This window comes from Halyomorpha halys, unplaced genomic scaffold, assembly GCF_000696795.3.
Source record: "Halyomorpha halys isolate HHAL.00 unplaced genomic scaffold, Hhal_1.1 Scaffold24.1, whole genome shotgun sequence".
Lineage (NCBI taxonomy): Eukaryota > Metazoa > Arthropoda > Insecta > Hemiptera > Pentatomidae > Halyomorpha > Halyomorpha halys.
This window is the reverse complement of record NW_027107648.1, coordinates 1,461,752-1,482,027: the sequence shown is the minus strand read 5'-3', so window position 1 is coordinate 1,482,027 and position 20,276 is coordinate 1,461,752. Positions and strand designations below refer to the sequence as shown.

Below are 20,276 nucleotides of genomic sequence, written 5' to 3'. Positions count from 1 at the left end.
AATCTTGCCGTAGAATTGGATTAATTTGCTCCTTACGGAATAGTATTGCAACAATGATGTTAAAAGATTCTTGTTGATTTTGACCCACCAGTGGTAAGAAAAAACGCAAAAGTGCTAGGAAAAGAAAAGGCGATTTTTACTTTCCTAATGTAGGCCATGTGAATACCGCTATAAAGGATTCAGAATAATAAAAAAATCCAGACAACTGTCTAAGGCTTATCTTCGAGACTAAGAAGCACAGCGGAGGGAAACTGCCATTTTGTGCTAAACCCACTAAATTGTTGAAATCTTCAGTTCAGGGTGCTGAATTCAATGGAATGCATTTTTTTTTTTTTTTTTTACTTTTAATAATATTTTTAGGTGTAAAATTAATTTTTCAATCATTAATATCGTTTTTACTAAAGATGAAATGCTATTATGATTCATAGTTAATTTGATTATTGTTTTTTTTTATTATTGTTAAGTAAATAAATATAGTTTTGTCCATAAATAAATAAATATAGTTTTGTTTAAAAATAAATAAATATAGTTTTGTTTATAAAAAAAAGACCCCTGATGACGACCTGAAACTCAGGTCGAAACGTCGGCATAAAATAAATAAATATAGTTTTGTTTCTTTATGTTGTTCTTTGCTGACCGCACCCCCCGACAAACTTCTCCAAGGATTATTGTTTTCATTTTATTCTGGTTACACCTTTCAAGAAGGCCCCCCTTGAAATTGACATCATGCATCACAATACACCAATGAAACTTACACAAAAGTTGCTCCAATATGTCCACTCTTATGGGAGACCATTCACATCACAAAGGTCAATAAAGCTCATTTTTTCTGCACTATAAAAAATTTGCAAAAACGAAATTTTCCACTATTAAATTGAAAGTGGCCATAGAAATGTAGAAACAAATCTACATTTGAAAAATTACAATTTGTACAATAACTTTTATTGGTACGGACTTGGCCGAAATATTTTTTGTTGGATAATTACAATAAAATAACAACAACCAGTAAAAACTCACTTTTTGCCAGTGCCAAAAAAACGTCTGTAAGATTATCTCTACGGATCACAAATATTGTTTGATGGGAGAACCAAAGGTGAATTAGTTTTTAGGTAGTTGAGTGTAAGAAACCACACTCCTTTTAAATGTTTTTTCATACTTTCCACGACTATGCGACGCCGATGATCCTCGAAATTTGACACAATTTTTAACATTAATTTTCGAATTTGTGTCCTGACGCCAATGAATATATCCTGCAGAATGAGGGTTCAGAATAAATTCCCTTGAAGCAATACATTTATTTTCTGTATATATTATTTTTATTTTAAATATAAAATCGTATTATTGGCTTTTCGAACTTCCAAGGTATCACAGTGAAACTTTTTTTTTTTAACATTAAACTAAATTCCAACAAATCCCATCAAATCCCGTTTACCATTCGCCGTAAACCTACTGACTGCCCTACAGTTTCATTTAATGATGTTAGTCTTACCCCTGTCTAACAGATTCGCTACCTTGGACTACATTTGGACAAACGATTAACCTGGAATCCTCACACCAGACTGAAAAGACAGGAAACTCCACGTCGATTTCGACTATTACAGCACTTACTAGACAAATGGTCTAAACTTCCAACACATTACAAAAGGCTGATCTACATGACTGTAATAAGGCCAATCTGGACATACGGAGTTGAGCTTTGGGGCTCCACTAAACCTTCGAATTCCTCTCGGATTCAATCCTTACAAATGAAAATCCTCAATGCTCCTTACTTTGTCACAAATACAATCATACATAAAGACCTTAGTGTTCACTATGTAACCGATCTAGCTCGAACCAGATATCACTCCTTCCATTATAAACTCCCTAATCACTCAAACCCCCTAGTTTATAACCTTGCATCCTCTTCCATTCCTGACGATCCTCCGAGGCGCCTGAAAAGACGATGGCCACGAGACCAGCTAATGTAAAATGTCATTAGAGTGCTACCAATGGGTAGTTTCTCTACACGCCAGTAACACTCCAATTTATCTTAGATCAGATTTACTAAATGTATTATAATGTAGTTGTAAATAGCAAATAAATATTTTTAAAAAAAATTAAACTAAACATTTCAAAGTTCTTTACGAAAACCTCTGTACATCATAGTGGATGTCCGTTATATTGAGGTTTCTCTCTCAATATATACATATATATATTTTTTGGAGTGTGACAAGTTAATAGAGAGTACTTAGTGCATTATAAGCATCGTATTCACAGGGACTGGAGACTTTAGAACTTCTATTCAGACAAACTACTAAGGATAGACATTTTAATAATAACGATATCACTGAAAAGGGCTACGGATGAGCAGATGCATATCTGTTTCCTGCTCTCTCCCGAAGGCGTAACCTAACGTAACGCCCCGATCGGACGAAATTACTCAGAGTGACAGGGCAATCGACAGGACAGCTGACGGGACAGCTAGGTGGCTTTGTGACCAGATTGGTCAGCGATTATCGAAGCTAAGACTAGCCGCAACAATGAAGCGGTAGCTGCTCTCTCTTCCTACTCGCCCATTATGATCTCTGATTGTCGAGGGAAGGCAAGCACAATGCTCCGGTCAGCATGCTTTGTTGTTGTTTGTAGCAGCATTCAGTAACGAGTGGGCTTTATTAAAATCAGATCGATTCCAAGGCCTCACCAAAAATATAATCCATTTTCTTGACAGTTGAAGTGAGATGTGATGCAGATATCACATCTCACTTCAACTGTCATTAAGTCCATATATTTCTCTGTCCTTTTTATGGCTTGACGTATTAGTTATTTCCTTCTTTTTTGAGGTACTCGAGACATTTTGCATTTAAAATATCCTATAAATTATAAAATATTTATAATCATTGACAAATATTACTATCTGCCACAATGTTGTTGGGTAATAAGTAAAAGTAATAAATGAGTACTAAAATTATAAAAAAAAAAGTAAATAAATGATAAAAAAAAGTAATACCTCTCAATTCATATAACAGAAAGAAAAATAAATTATTTATTGTGGGGGAGTTATCAACTATTTTTGTTCACCGTTATTTAGAAGAAAATATGTTAATATATAATGGCAAACATCACGAAAAGTACCTTTCCAAAGAGATTAATCATGATAACCTACTTTAGGGGGCATTTAACAAGCTTTAAATGGAGCCCTAATAAAGGCCTTTATGTTCAATATTTTCCGAGATGAATATGTTTTTTTCTTATTGGTTAATACGACTCTGATAAAAACTCTTACTCCTACGAATATACTTGTCATAATCTAATTTATAGTTAAATTACCTTTATTTTCAGGATGAAAAAAAAAGGAGAAGTCAATTTAAGAAAAACTAAAGACGAAGACAAAAAAGTTCTATTCAATAATAGAATAGATAAATATAGAATTCATAACAGGATGTAAAGACTAATAAATATTCATAATGATGTGAAGATAGTTGATCGTAGATATATAAGAGGAGAAGATGGTCGGGGATGCTGTCAGCAGAAAAAAACACAAATAAACAAACGAATTATTTATTGGTGCCGACGTTTCGACCTAATTTTCAGGTCTTCATCAGGAAGTTATAGGCAGAGATTCCTACTAAACTGATTATATTAATATATATTTATTTTTATAATATTTTCTTTATTTATATATATTCAGTTTAGCAGGAATCTCTGCCTATAACTCCCTGATGAAGACTTGAAAATTAGGTCGAAACGTCAGCACAAATAAATAATTCGTTTGTTTAATTGTGTTTTCTTCGGCTCACCGCACCCCCGACCATCTTCTTATCTTAATAAAAATTCCAAATATACGAGAGCATGTTGAAAAAGAGTCGATATTAGGGCTACGGGCCCTCAAAGAGTGGTAAACATTTTTACATTAGAATCTGTTGACAGTTAATAAAGTAACCTTACTTCAAGTTACTATATTACCTCGACTAATAGTTCAATGTAGGTGCAAAGACTTGTTTATATACAGTCATCTTTGTTCTCATCTCTGTCCTTACGAAGTTGAAAAACATTTGTTCCTGTTCTTATGTGCTGGTTCATTTTGGAATCCAACATCCCATCATTAGTAATTTTGATCCCTTACAATAGAACCGGTTTTTAGACACATGTTAGATTTGAGTACGAGTAAGATCATAGTTGCATTTCCAAATTCAATTCAATAGGTTAGTGAGTTTTCACATTGTTTTTATTTTAACGATTGCTCGGTAAGAATTCTATTGTTTTTTCTTCTTTGCATTAAAAACAACAATGACAAAATAAGTATTAAAAAAGTTACTAGAAAGGCTTTCTCCAGCTGAGAACTGACCCCAATTCGCCAGAAATGCAGGTTTGATAGTTTTTAGAAAGTGTCAGAAGATGGGCGGACTATTTGCCGTTGTACACGACTTCCTAGATAACAACACTCTAGATCGAGGAGCAATTTTTTTTCTTTTTGTTTCCGGTAGTACGTTTTCACGAACAGGGAAAGCGAATTCTGAAAATTCACGCGCCGTTTCTTCCCTAAGATCGGTTGGCAAGAACAAAGACGTGCGAGACGATCTGTCAGGATGTGTTACTTCCTGCCATCCTTTTCTCAGGACTTCTTCGGGAGAATTCTACTTCATTACATCATATATCCAAAAATCTGATTATATATAGAAAAAGAGGTTACTTCATAAGTACAACATTATCAATAAACATGAAAAAAATAATAATTTATAATTTAGAGCAGTGAGGTTAAGTCACGGATAAAACATAATAGATTTTATAAAAGCTTATTATTTTAATAAAATTTCCCAAGTAATATGGAAGTGTGACGGAAACCTGGTGCCAAGTAGTTAACCGGCTACAGCACCTTATAAATCAAACCTATAAATACCTTTGTGGATGGTAGTTCCCTCCTGCCTAATCTATCACTAAACAAGGCTCAAATATAGTGGTTCAAGTGCCCAAGAGGATAAAAACGGCAATTAATTCACCCCAATTTTTAATTACTTTAATGAAAATTATGTATAATAATTAGTAAAAATTGATCAGTCTGCCAAGTATAGGTAAGAGGAACAAAAAATGCCGGCTATTTAAAAATGTTATTATTATTATATGGGCAACAGACCATGGAGGTCAAAGTCCTCGAGCGATATATTTCCTAATACATCACGCGTTTCTTGACGTGTTCTTTTCGTAGGGTGGGTTCGTCACTCCCACGCCTATTTTTTGTGAGTGCCACCCATTGGCTAACGGGCTTCACAAATGCCCGGAGGAGGTTGTGAGTGAGTTTTGCATTATTTTATGCTTGAAAAAAAGCCCGGGTGGGACCGGGATTCGATGTGACAACCTTTGGGGTGGTAGACTGGCACGTTGCCACGCTGCTACCGCTGCCCTGTCAAACGTTAAAGACAGTTAATTTTTTATTCGGAGCTCCATATCTTTAATACTACCAACAACACAAGAAAAGCTAAGAGAATATCATTTAAAGTAAAGTAACTTTGTTAAAATATGAGCTCTAATAGAGCTATTTAGGTTCAATAATTATTAAGATATAGCTTTTTTTAAAAAGCAACATTTCATAAAAAATCCACTGAGCAATCAGAAATTTGTGAAATTATTTTGAAAATCTATATCTCAAAATCCGTTCGACGTACAGATGTCTATTAGCACTCAAATTAAAGCTAGTTTAATGGCCTATAATGTAGTTTATGATGTTTATCTTTGTAGGAGTACTAGTTTCTAAATTTGCTAAAATAAATTACATTATTGTTATTGGGACAAAATTTCATGTGCAGAATTTATATTCATACGTGAATATCATAAACACTATCCCTACGAAGATAAGTGTCATAAACTACTTCATAGTAAGTTAAACTACTTTTATTTGGAGTGTTAGCAGACATATGTACGTCTGATTGTTTCTGAGATTTATTTTTTCTAAAATGAAACATGTTATCCAAACAAGATATTAACATTTTGTGAATTCATTTTATCAAAATACTATTCCTACGAAGATAAACGCCATAAATAATTTTAATTTGAGTGCTAATAGACATCTGTACGTCGCACGGTTTTTGAGATATAGATTTCTGAAAATAAATTCACTAACTTCTGTTTTTTTTTGTGCATTTTTTATGAAATGTTGCAATTTAAAAAGCTCTATCTCGAGAACTATTGAACGTAAATACCTCTATTATGATTCATTTTTGAGCTCATTTACTCTTCTTTAAATGGTATTCTTTTATGTTTTCTTGTGTTGTTGATGGTTTTAAATATCTCCGAATGGAAAATAAATATTTGACGTTTTGAAACAGTCACTATTTTTTTATTCACCCTACCTATACTTGGTAAACTCATCAAGTTTAACTAGTAATTGTACATATTTTTCATTAAAGTCATCAAAAATTGGAACGAAATAACTGTTTTTTTTTTTTTTTTACAGTGAGGAACATCTTAAAGGTCTTAGTTAATTATCTATCTATCTAAATATATTATAGTTGAAACAATTAGGAGGGTATTCTAACACTCATCACAAGGTCTAGATAATTTATTTTTTTAAAACAATATACACAGTATTGATAAATGATATAGCGATCTAATGTGACGCAAGGACACAGTACCGCTAGGGTGTATTGTATCTTTTGTCCTTGTCCGTGTTTGGTTTCCTTATCCCTCATAAGTCTTCGAAAATCGTTATTTTTCACTGGATGCATATGCATAAGGCGAGGTATTCATATATTTGGAGTAATAAGCGGGTTAATCAATAAACACAAGTCGACTTGAGTTACTTGAAAAAATATTTTAATGTAGGACTTAGAAGTAATAAGACAGTCTACGGATTATTACTTTATTTTATTCAATACTAGATTGGCCTGCATGGTTAATATAACATATTTTTTTTTTTAAATTGATTATAGAGGGGACCCCTCCTCATCTCTAGTCTTTTGCAAAAGACACCCCTAACTATTTACAACTCCATGAATATTGAACGATTGTGAATAATAACGATGAATTATAAACAAATTATATACGAATAAAAAATAAAATAAATAGATAATAATAATTTTTAAGAAAAGGGGAATAGAAAATTTAATAACAAAAAACAATGAAATTTATAGATTTAATAAAATAAATAATTGACTTCTAATGAGGAAAAAAATGAAAAGTTAATTTTAGAAAAAGACGAACACAAAAAATTAATCAATAATAAAATAGACAAATATAGAATTCATAACAGGATGTAAAACACTCTTCATGAGGCTACGGACCCTCAGAGAGTGGTAAACACTTTTACATTAGAATCCATTGACAGTAATTAATTGATACTTACTTCAAGTTACTATATTACCTCTACTAATAGTTCAATGTAGGTACAAAAACTTGTTTATATTCAGTCATCTCCACTTCCTGATTGCCAATTATGTCCTTACGAAATTGGAACACACTTGTTCCTTTCATTATGTGCAGGTTCATTTTGGAATTAGTAATTTTGATTCCTAATTTTGATAATAGAAGTTTTACACACATGTTAGATTTGAGTACGAGTAAAATAAGCAAATATTTGACTTCTAATGGGGGAAAAAATGAAAAGTTAATTTAAGAAAAAGACGAACACAAAAAATTAAGCAATAATAGAATAGATAAATATAGAATTCAAAACAGGATGTCCTGATGCATCCCTGGGCTTCAGTCTTCGGGTTGAGGTTGGATTTCCCGAGTTTTAAATCACTGATCCTTTAACTGCCGGTAACAGGTACTGGAATTTTATGAACAGTATTTTTTTAATAAAGTCTCCTATTAATTCCATTTGTAGTTCCCGATGCAATTGACTATTTCATACAAACCAAAGGACAGCCACTGCGATTCTTAGAAGTTTATTTTGAAATGATAAGGACCATTTATAATTAATTAATCATAATTATAATTCCCAAATCTTGGGTTCTAGAAGTATTGAATATTTTTCCACTGATAAAATCTGGGTGATAGTTGCTAAGAAATAAAAGTCTTAAAAATAGAAGGCTAGGAAACAAAATTTTTAACTAACAAAAAAGTTTTTTTTTTTTTTTTTTTTAATAATTTATTTATTGATATTTACAACTGTATAGACATATATACAACAAGTAAATTTGCTGTAGGTGACATAGTAACATGATAAAAACATGTGGAGAATCTACCCACTGATAGAACTCCAATAACATTTCTAGAGAAGAAGATCTCGAGGCCATCTTCTTTACAAACGCCTAGGAGGATTATTAGGTAATGAAGGAGAAGCCAGGTTAGAAACAAGTGGATTTGGGTGGTTGAGAAGTTTATTATGGAAGGAACGGTATCTGGTTCTGGCCAAATCGGCAACATATGGAATATTGAGGTCCTGATGGATGACTTGATTTGTGACAAAGTAAGGAGCATTAAGGATTTTACGAAGGATTTTGGACTGTAAGGATTGGATTATGGAGGAATTTGATGGTTTAGTGGATCCCCAAAGCTCAACACCGTATGTCCAGATAGGCCTTATAATAATCATGTAGATCAGTCTTTTGTAATGGATTGGCAATTTAGACCGTTTGTCCAGTAAATGTTGCAATAGTCGGAATCTACGAGCAGTTTCTTGTATTTTTAGTCTTGTATGAGGATTCCATGTCAGTCGTTTGTCGAGATGTAATCCTAAGTAACGGATCTGTTCGACAGGAATAAGTGGGGTAACAAAAAAGTTAAAAATAGTTTTCGTTTGGGTTACTTTCAATCTAACAAAATATTTCGCAAAGATAAATTTTTGAAGAACGGCATTTGAATGGCACAGAGGACATCAGATGTTACAGGTGGGAAAGGGAAGTACTTAATCACGAAGGAGAATTGAACTCAGAGCACAAGATACACGAGCATAAACGCACAGCAGGTTGGCTAACGGCGAGTTAAGAAAGACTAATGAAAGGCGGCCCAGGGTTGGTTGGTTAATATCCTCGCTCTGTAATTGGCTGGCGGTCGGGGTTGGGCGTGGCTCCGCTGTCTCTACTTTGTCAGGTTGTTAGCGAATTCTCAGGCTTAGTCTAAGCACGAAGTTTCGCAATCCCAGTCCCACAACTTATCGGCTAATGGACATTTATGGAAGAATTTGACCAAGAATACGAAATATTTAATGATTATAAAAAAGAAAAAAACTCTCCTAGGTTTTGATGAAACTTGTTAATGAGAATCTAGGGAACCAACTATTAGTACAAAACCCCAGGAGGAGGAAAAAGGCAGTTATCTCACCCTAATTTTTGATTACTTAATTGAAAACTGTGTATAATTAATAGTCAAAATTTATGAGTCTGCCAAGTATAGGTAGGGGGAATAAAAAAGGACAGCTGTTTCAAAACGTTAAAAATAATTAATTTTTTATTCGGAGCTCTATATCTTTACAACTACCAACAATAATAGAAAATCTAAGAGAGCATCATTTAAAGTAAAATGAATTTGCTATAATTTAAGCCCTAATAGAGCTATTTACGTTTAATAGTTCTTGAGATATAGCTTCTTAAAAAGCAACATTTCTCAACATGTTGTACGGAACGTACAGAAAGATCAGTAGTTAGTGAATTAATTTTGAAAAATCTATATTTCAAAAACCATTTGACGTACAGATGTCTGTTATCACTCAACTTAAAGAAAGTTTAATGGGCTATAAAGTAGTTTATAACGTTTATTTTCGTAGGAGTAGTAGTTTTCATGAAATTTGCTACAATAAATTAATTTATAGTTATTTGGACAAATTTTCATTTGCCAAATTTATATTCATATTTGAATATCATAAAAACTACGACTCCTACGAAGATAAGTGTCATAAACTAATTTATAGTAAGTTAAATTTCCTTTATTCCAGACATATTATGCATCTTATGGGTCTAGAGATGTATTTTTTCAAAAGAGATATATTTTAGGCAAAGAGGTTGTGTGATAAATAAATTGATCTTTGGCAACAATTATTATCAACGTTTTCATTTTTCTTTATCCCATAATTTTTTAACATATTAATTCCCTTAACTTATTTATTTATTAAATTATTTCTTTTTGAAGTATTTATTTTAACCTACTTTTAGTTTGTTTTTTTCCCCCTAAATTTATGTATTATTTTTTATTGAATTTATGTGTTTCTTTGTATAAACTAATCTACTGCTATGACTATTGGTTTGACTGCTATATATGTCTTTGGTTTGACTCCACGTTCCTGTCTGATGATAAATTTGTTTAATTTGTTTCACGGATCGAACGTGGATAGCGGATCATTGGGAAGGAGAGGTCTGAGAGAGTGAGATAGGGAAAATAGAATTGTCAAGTTAATGTTATAAAATTGTTAAATGTAATGCAATTGTTAAATTTATAAAGAAATAAAAAAAATTGTAGTTAGTATTGTAATTAATTGAAAAAAAGGGGAAGAAAGATAAAAAAAAAATTATTGTTATAACATGTGAATAAATACATGTAGATATATTGTGTATATATCCGGACAGCATGGCTGAATTAAGCATTTCTCTCTAATTTTCTATTTTATTTATATATAATAAAATATCTTGCTTATGGCAGGTTTGTTTATTAGTTATAATAACAATACCTGTATTGTCTCTCACTTTTTATTTTCGTTTAAACCCTACATTTCAGCCATTTTCAAGGATCTATTAATTGATATTTTAAATTACATTTACAATAATTATAAATTGTTTTTAAAAAATATGCTAAACCACTAATTTCCTAGGTAGATTTTTTTTTATTAATATAAGGCAATCCACAGCGAAGGTGATGTTTGCCTATGCATAATGACTGACCTCTCGGGAACATTCCTAATATCATCATCATTTTACGTAATGAGTAGAATGATGATGATATTAGGAATGTCTAGGTCTACTCATCGTGTTTTTGTTCTTAGCCCTGATGAAGGCCAGAAATTCTGGCCGAAACGTTGACACTAATAAATAAGTTATTACTTATTCTTCAAAATGGGGTCATGAGTTCAAGTTCTGGTATCGATGAGTAAAAATTATACATGATGGTGGTTTCAAACTTTACTCAATATCTTTGACCTTGGCAATACCGATGATTTGATATTACGGCAATTAGTAAACAAATAATTTTGACACATATAGCTGTCACTAATCCGTTTGTAGTCGAAGGATAGGCATTGGAATTCCACGAGTATATTTTACTCAATTGGCAATCAATTATACTTAATACCATCATGGGGTAAGTGGGTAACCCCATGATGGTATTAAGTGTAAATATGAATATAAATTTGGCAAATGAAAATTTGTCCAAATAATTATAAATCAATTTATTGTAGCAAATTTCATGAAAACTACTACTCCTACGAAAATAAACGTTATAAACTACTTTATAGTCCATTAACCTAGCATTAATTTGAGTTCTAATAGACATCTGTATGTCACATAGTTCCTGAGATATAGATTTCTCATATTAAATTAACTAACTACTGATATTCCAGTACGTTCCGTACATTTTTATGAAATTTTGCTTTTTAAAAAGCTATATCTCGAGAACTTCTAAACGTAAATAGCTCTATTAGGGCTTACATTATAGCAAATTTATTCTATTTTAAATGATGCTCTCTTAGACTTTCTAATGTTGGTGGTATTTGTAAAGATATAAAGCTCCGAATAAAAAATTAATTGTTTTTAACACTTTGAAACAGCTGTCATTTTTTATTCCCCCTACCTATACTTGGCAGACTCATCAATTTTGACTATTAATTATACATAGTTTTCAATTAAGTAATCAAAAATTGGGGTGCAATAACTGCCTTTTTCCTCCTCCTGGGGTTTTGTACTAACAGTTGGTTCCCTAGATGCTCATTAACAAGTTTCATCAAAACCTAGGAGAGTTTTTTTCTTTTTTATAATCATTAAATATTTCGTATTCTTGGTCAAATTCTTCCATAAATGTCCATTACCCGATAAGTTGTGCGACTGGGATTGAGTATATTTTACTCAATTGGCACTCAATTATACTTAATACCATCATGGGGTTACCCACTTGCAACCTAAACTTGAAAACTATAGTATGTGATAGCTGAGCGTGTTAAGGAGTCCCTTCAGAGTGTTGTGGGTGAGATTCCCACCTGTGTCAGTCAATATTTGTTTTACAATGGCCCCGAGAAATGAACGTGACATTTCCACTCTAATGGATCTTTAAAAAAATAAGTCTAACGGCATTAAAAAGAGAGCGCGAATGTACATTACATTTTTAAAATTTTATTTTGGAAGAAGATAGTCCTGGTGGCTGTCAATAAAGGTGTCAAAATAGTAAAAGAAAACTATTTATTGTTAACCAACTTTGCAGGCTTCGTCAGGGCTGATAAGAGTGAAGTTCTGCTACCAAGACTATCTCCTTCCAATTTACTTCAAACAGTCAACTATCTTCTTCCTATAGAATTTTAATTTAAAAAATACTACAAGTACTTATTGAATATAGCTAAGTTTAAACGAACAGCACGAATCTAGCAAATAATGTAATGTAATTTATATTAGATGTGAACGAATTCTGGGGTTTTAATAAAGGTTGTGAAAACTTGACGGTAGACCGTGGCTGGTAACCACATCATCACAAGTTATCGAATTGAAAACATCAATCGATATAATGAAAATGAATTAAATGGCCTTACCAAAAATGAAAGGTAGAGAAATAAAACCTCAATCGAGAGATAAAAAAAACGAAGATTGGAAACTAGAAAGCGACTATGTAACTGTAACTAGGACAGAACTGCCTTCGGTATCTCTATAACTTAATAATATAAATCGATTTATATTTAATTTTCGATCTAGAAATATTTCATTCATGCTCTAATTCGCCGAGTATATCTACTGCATCGAACAACCTTCGAGCAGATAGTTATGTCGTGATTTTTTCAACCATTTGTCGTGAGTGAAGGTAAAGTTATCGCATTCCGTAGAGCTGTGTGCCCCGAGCAGAGATCCAACGTAACACCTCTATGCGGTCACTTACCTTCTAATCTCGTTGGAACTAAGTAACTGCTTTCTGATCGCTTTGGCATTGGAGCTGTTAGAGACATTATTGAACTAGTCACAAGTGAACTCGCACCGCGTTGATTTAGTTACCATTTGTAGATATCTTGAGCAAGATATCGCAACGTGATTAGAGTTACGGTTAACAAAATGTCTGCTCGTTGCAAAGTGCGCTGAGCATTGAGCAAAAATGGATCGACTTTCTGATTGTTATCGGAAGCTATAAGTGTTTAAAGGTATTAAGATTAAAGCAATTAGGACAGTAGAACGTAATAATAGTTGTTGTCTTATTTAGAACATCTAAATTATTTTTACCTTCTACTTAAACATTCTAGCCTAGATAGTTGTACGGTCTCACAAGCCAAGCCTATTGGACAGCATGAAAAAAATTTATAATAATATTAATAATAATGAAATGAAAAAATAACTTTATTCTGGGACATATGTCCCCTAAGAATAATTACATGGTTGCTATAGTGAGATTTTTACGAGCGTTTACAAATTTTCAGATAGTAGTATGAAATTACATTATGAAATTACATTTACTACTGTTTATAATGTTAATCAATACCTGCCTATTTATTTGATTACAAAGATGTGGAGGTTTGGTTATTCAATTGGTGTTGTTTAAAGGAGAGAATGGATGAGGACTGGCGAATGGAGATGGGAAGAGAATTCCAGAGGGAGGTTGCACGTATGACGAAGTATTTGCTAAAGAAGGAGGTTCTATAGGAGGGTATATATAAATCATTCGGATGGGATTTGGTGTTTAATGAGTGGATGGATGAACGAAGAGTGAGGAAATCTAGGATATAGGTAGGTTTTTGATGTTAAGAACTTGGAATAGGAAAACACCAAGGAGGTATTGCCTTGCGGGAGGTTGGATAGGGCCACTTCAAATCAGAATACCAGCGGGAGACTTGAGAGTGCCTAGGGAACCCAAAGATAAATCTTACAAAGCAATTCATGAGTCTCTTCAGTCTCGAGTCCTGCAGATAGCCCTCCATACACCAAGGATCCGTAGTCGAAGTGGGGGAAGACGAGAGAGGATACTAGGAGCTGACGAGTGTTCTGAGGAATGTTCTGGGAATTACCCCTTTAGAATAATTTACAAGCGTCCAAATTAGGCTTTAGAGCCTTAGAGTAAATTAAAAAATAGGGATGAAATTACAAGATGTCGTACAATTAAATAATACAGTGAATTTAAAAATATACAATTAAACAACCATAGTTTACAAAATATATAAAATAATAATAAAACAAATAAAATGAAACCACATGTCATATCATAAAACATAAGATGACTTCTGATAGTAAATAGAAGGAGAAAAAAAATTATAAAAAATCAAATACAATTAAACTAAAAAGTAATAAATGAACAGATATAATATCTGCTAGTGTACATATTTACAATTATAAACGAAGATCTAAGACAGAAAATATATAAAGCTTTTTTGAAACTTTCAATTCTTATTGTTCCGGAATTGGCTGGACAGAAGATAGTCGAAGATACGGGATTTGAAGATTGGAAGGATGTTAGAGCTACGAATAAAGGAGGGAATAGAATTCCATAGCGAAGAGGAGCAGATGAGGAAACCTACCAAAGGCTGCGGTTCGATGGACAGTTACATATAAGTCTGAGGGCCGTGAGCGGGTATTGCGGGAATGCACTGAGGACTTAAATTGAAGGATATCTGAGCTGTATGATGGACGGTGGGATTGGATAACTTGATAGAGAAAGGAAGCAATGAAATATTTACGACGGAATGAGGGGTAAAGCCACTTCAACTCTTCATAAAATCATATAATGGGTTTGGAATAAATTAAACATGGTGAAAAAGGGCAAGAAAACCTCTATTCTTGATTGAGTAACACAGAAAAAAATACTGATTTATGCAGGTTTTATCTAAAAGAGGGTTCAATATAGTTTAGTTGTTAGTTAAAATAGATTGGTCTATGATAATATAGAATGATAGAATTTTACTAGACTGATAATTATTATATAATTATATTGACCTCTTCACTCATCCTGTCTCTACTCCACTGCCTGGGTGCGGTGTAGAATTACTCACTCAATACAAGTTAAATGTACTGTCACTCTGAATAGAGACTTTGTCCACTCTGTGTACTTGGATCAAGTACCCCTTGTAGTTCATGAATTTAACACAGCTGACAGCTTTATTTAAATTCTTTAATGAACTAAAAATCTATCCCTTGAAAGGTAAGAGTCCAGTTTATAAACGTGAACAATTCACAAAAAATTAACTCACCTTCATTGATTATATTATTACATTAATTTAGAATTAATAATTTTCCAAATATAACTTAATAATATATTTTCTATGTTGTGTGTGAATACTGAAATGTAAATGATAATTCACAATAGGTTTATTACTTACTCTATTACTTTACTCCATAGATTCCAATTCCTGGCTACAGTCTCCTACTCTTTGTACTATCTTATCCCACCATCTTGTAATTCGTCTTCCTCTCCATCTCCTACGTTCCCTTGGTATCCATTCTGTAGCGATTTTGGACCATCTTGTCGTATCATGACCAGCCCACCTATATTCCATTTGATGTGTTCCTTTTGGTAGTCTGTTCACGTTAATAGAAGAAATTTTAATTGAAAATTTCAATTAGGATCTCGCCAATTTTTCATAAATATTTTCTGTTATCGACCATATATGAGAACGGTATGAAACTACCGCATATTCACATGTTTCCAATATATTTTCCTTTAATTCTGTGTCTTTCCCTTCCCATGTTTATCCTTCTATTTATTTCATCTCTTTTATTTTGAAATGAGATAGACCGTCCTAAGTAAATATATTTCTCGACCAACTTCTTGTTCTTCTTTGTTTCAAGGATACTTATGTTCAATCCCACGAATACTCAAGGAGTTCGCTGACCATTTTTTCGGATGATTTTGACAAATAATTAATTATAATGGTTAGTTCTACTTATTCCTCAAACATATAAAATAAATGCTGTTTCTGGAACCCTTCAGCAACAGTATCAATCTACAATTAAAGTGAAACGACTTCCAAAGGTAGCACATTAACTGAAATGGAGACGGCCATGTTGATACATACTAGAAGATGGTCCAAAATCGCTACTGAATGAATACCAAGGAAATACAAGAGATGAAGAGGAAAACCAGTTACAAGATGGTAAAATGAAATAGTACAAAGAATGTGAGACTGTTGGACTACTGTGGCTAGGAATATGGGATCTATAGGATAAAGTAATATCTTTAACTGGGTTCTTACCCATTGTAACCTTATATTATTTATATTTCAGTGTTCACCTACAGCATAGAAAATATATTATTTAATTATATTTGGAAAATTATTAATTCTAAATTAATATAAAATGATAATCAATGAAGGTGAGTTAATTTTTTGTAAATTCTTCAGGTTTATAAAATGTAAATAGAACTGTTATTATTATTAAATCCATGAATCACGAGGGGTACTTGGCCTTAGTACACTAATTCTCTGAGTTCAGAATAACAGTACATTTAAATTGTGTTTAATAAATTTAATATGAGTGAATAATTATAATCCGCACCCAGGCAGTGGAGTAGAGACAGAATGAGAGAAGAGAACAAGAAACAGAAGAACAAACTTCATAGAAACCTCCAATAATCACTAATCAATTATCAGTCATGTAAAATTGTATAATTCTATATTGTCATTGACCAATCAGTAGTTTAGATTAGATTAGATTTTTATTCAGGGCGATCAACATCTAGGTTATTACACCCTTTTTACTTCATTTATCTTCTTGTCTTTGACATTTGATAGTTGAATGTAGACTATTTCCTTTTTACTCTGGTCGATATTGGTGGATTATATTTTAGTATAAAGTTGAGTTTCTTTCAGAAATTTTATTATTTGGTCTATGGATTCTGCTGAGTCTTTAATGGCCAATTCTCTTGTACGAGGAATTTTATTATTTTCGAGGCTTGACGAAATTATGAGTATTATTCAATTATATGCTTTATCGATAATGGGGACTGACAGGTTTGGCATGTCCTACTCTTGCAACAACCACTTTTTCTCTTCTGTTTCCCCTTATGGCACTTGTCCACTTTTGTGTGGTTTTTTTTTTTTTACCATTTCTTAGTTTATTGGTGAGTGGTACGTCAGAGTCCACATTGAATCCCAACTTTTTCGGATTCTGTTCCTTAAAAATGCCTTTATTTCTTTCGGCTCGTAAATCTCGAGTGCTGGAACGTTCATTGTAGAAGCCTCTTTATCCGCTGCCTCATTTCATTTTAACCAATCAGTAGTAAAATTTATTTTACTATGTGTAATACCACCTAAAGGAATAAAATGCAATGATGGAGAAAGAAGAAAATGTTCAGAACAGAAAATAACGCATATTCTAAAAATTAAAAGCAATCAACTCCGTGTGTCAGAATAGTGGACTAATGGTTATTTCCTATACTAGACTCGAACCTGGAATAAATGGAGCCGCGGGACCACTATTAGAGAGAAATATAGTTTATGAGCTCGACTGAGGATGAAATAGGCATAATGTCTCCTGTAAACTGGAGCAAGATCCTTGCCGCAATATTTTATGCAATGATAAGTCTCATTTTAAAATACCATAATTATATCATATTATAGATATAATTAATGCCCTGTCTAATTCAGTCATTTCGTGTCTCCTCAAGAAGCGAGCTCAACATACTCTAATATATTCAAAACTCCGAGGCAATCAAGACATGTGAACATTCGGGACAGAATTTCCTAAGTATATAATTATTACCGACTGGCGCTTGGTCAATGGGATAATTGCGGGTTGGAAGATCGCCTCCGAATTACACCGGCGTTTTTCTTTTTAACGGTTCAGTTATTTATTAAAGCCCGTATGACGACGAAGCTTAGAGATATTAATGAAGGGAATATTCTAATGCCCAGGACTTGAGATATTATCGAATCAAGGAGGCGATTCTGAAACAATGGGCGATTTTCAAACTGTTCTGCCGAACCATTTGTCAGCCCGAAGGAATCAGTTCTGCCGTACGACTTTGCATACATTGAAATATCCTTCAGTTATGACATTTAAGTAGGACAAACATAGTCTATCTACATTTTGTATTTCTAACTACACATATAAACTTTTATAAAATAAATATGATTATAAAAAATAAATGATCACGCCCAATCGCCAAATGTTTTCTCACTAAGGGTACCAACTTTATAGAGGCTGAGTGATGGGATTTCGTAAGTTCAGATTTTTTATTATTTAAAATAAATTATCTATTTTTAACAGCCCAAAATTGTATACATTGTTGCTGTCTGTATGGTCAGTTTTTTTAAAAGTTTAATATGGAAAAAATATAAACAAAAGGTAAATATTGGCGAATATAATGTGGTAAACCATTCATAAAACTAAAACGAAAAATAAAAATCTTTATATATGTATATATAGTTGACAATAAAAATTGATGTATAGGAAGATGGTCAGGGTTGCGGTCAAAGGAGAAACAAAAATAGTTTACAACTATTTATTTTCCTACGTTTCGCCCCACTTTGTAGGGCTTCATCAGGGCTAAAAAGATACAAAATGATACAAAGATAAGAATAAAATACAAAGATAAGATACAATGATAAGAATAAAACTAAGTAACAATGGGAAGAGTAAAAAATTTTTATATCAAAATACGTAACATATACAGTTAAAAAATACAGGAGATGTACATAAAACAAAAACAATACGGGGAAGGAAAAAAAAATTGTATCTGTTTAGCCCAGATGAAGCCCTACAAAGTGGGCCGAAACGTCGGAAAATAAATAGTTGTAAACTATTTTTGTTTCTCCTTTGACCGCAACCCTGACCATCTTCCTATGCATATAAAAATCTTTATTTTAAAACAAATTAAATTTAACGAAATTTAGAAAACATAACATTTTCCGCTTACACTTAAGATCATAAAAAAATAATTTTTAATTAATGTACATTAGAAATTAGTCGATCTTTAGTTAGAAAAGATATTCATACACATTAATTAAGTTAAAAAAAATAATTAAAATCTGTACCGCTACAACCCATAAAGCGTCAGGGGTTCAGTACTTTGTAAGGAATTACAGTTAATAGACCAACGATTGTGCAAGGAGATGATATGGTCAGAATCACGCTCGACCGACAGATTTTTACCCATTTTAGAGGCTGGTCCCAGGAGGACTCCAAGAACCCACAGGTGTTGACTTACGCCTACAGTGTAACATACATAATTTTCTGCCCAGCCGGATTAGAACTCGAATTCTAGGAGTTAGTAGTCACGCGCCTTAGTCCGTGGCAACCCGCGCTCCCTATGATTAAGTTATAAAAAAAATTTTGTAACTTGAATCATGTACTATATTTTATTTTTTTACATGCACAAACCTAAGTAAGTACTAAGGTAGTAACCACTAACCACCTTAATTACCCTGATAGAAACTCTCTATTTCTATTGGTGTCTAAGTCGATATATTTTACTCGATTTTTTTTTAAATCAAATGAAAACGTTTACAATAAAAACTAACTCCATATTGTAGAACTTGATTGACGTACTGACTTGAATTATATTGTTATTTCTTTCCCAAATACAATAGATATTTCTCAAAGCACAACTTTTACTGTCTCATGCTACGAAGAGTCGAGTGTGAGCGTCATGACAGCTTATGATTTCGAGAGTAGAAAGTTCTATATATTTTGAAAGCAAGAATATATTTGTTATTTATTTTATTAATAAGTTAGTCTATTAAAAAATCTTAACCCCAATACATGTATTACATTTTTTATATTACGTAACAATGTTACATTGTTTACATTGTGAATTGTGTCAAAAATTTAATTTTAAAAAAAATTATTAAATTATATTACACATATGAAAACTTTCTAGCCCGAACCAGATATCAATCCTTCCATTATAAACGCCCTAACCACACAAACCCACTAGTTTCTAACTTTGCTTCCACTTCCATTCCTGATAATCGACCGAGCAGCATGAAATGAAGATGGTCTCGAGACCTAATGTAGAAATATTATTAGTGTTTCAATGTGTATTTTCTCCACATATCTGTAACACCACGTATCCTGATGACACATGAATGTTCGTAGTTAATAATATCCCTTTCATTGCATACCAAACACTCCGATCCCATATCACAACTCTCAAATAAAGGTTTCGAAATAGGAGAATCAAAATAAATCCCATCAAATGTATCAGTATCCTTTGATAATAGGGGTATTCATGATGTTGTGTTAAATGTTATATGTTTT

General features: G+C 32.6%; 1 protein-coding gene across 1 annotated transcript in view; it reads right to left on the bottom strand.

Moving 5' to 3' along the window:
- The window catches only part of LOC106682531 (angiopoietin-4), a 406,762-nt gene that overhangs the window by 221,618 nt on the left and 164,868 nt on the right, over positions 1–20,276 (bottom strand). The gene's annotated exons all lie outside the window — the stretch shown is intronic.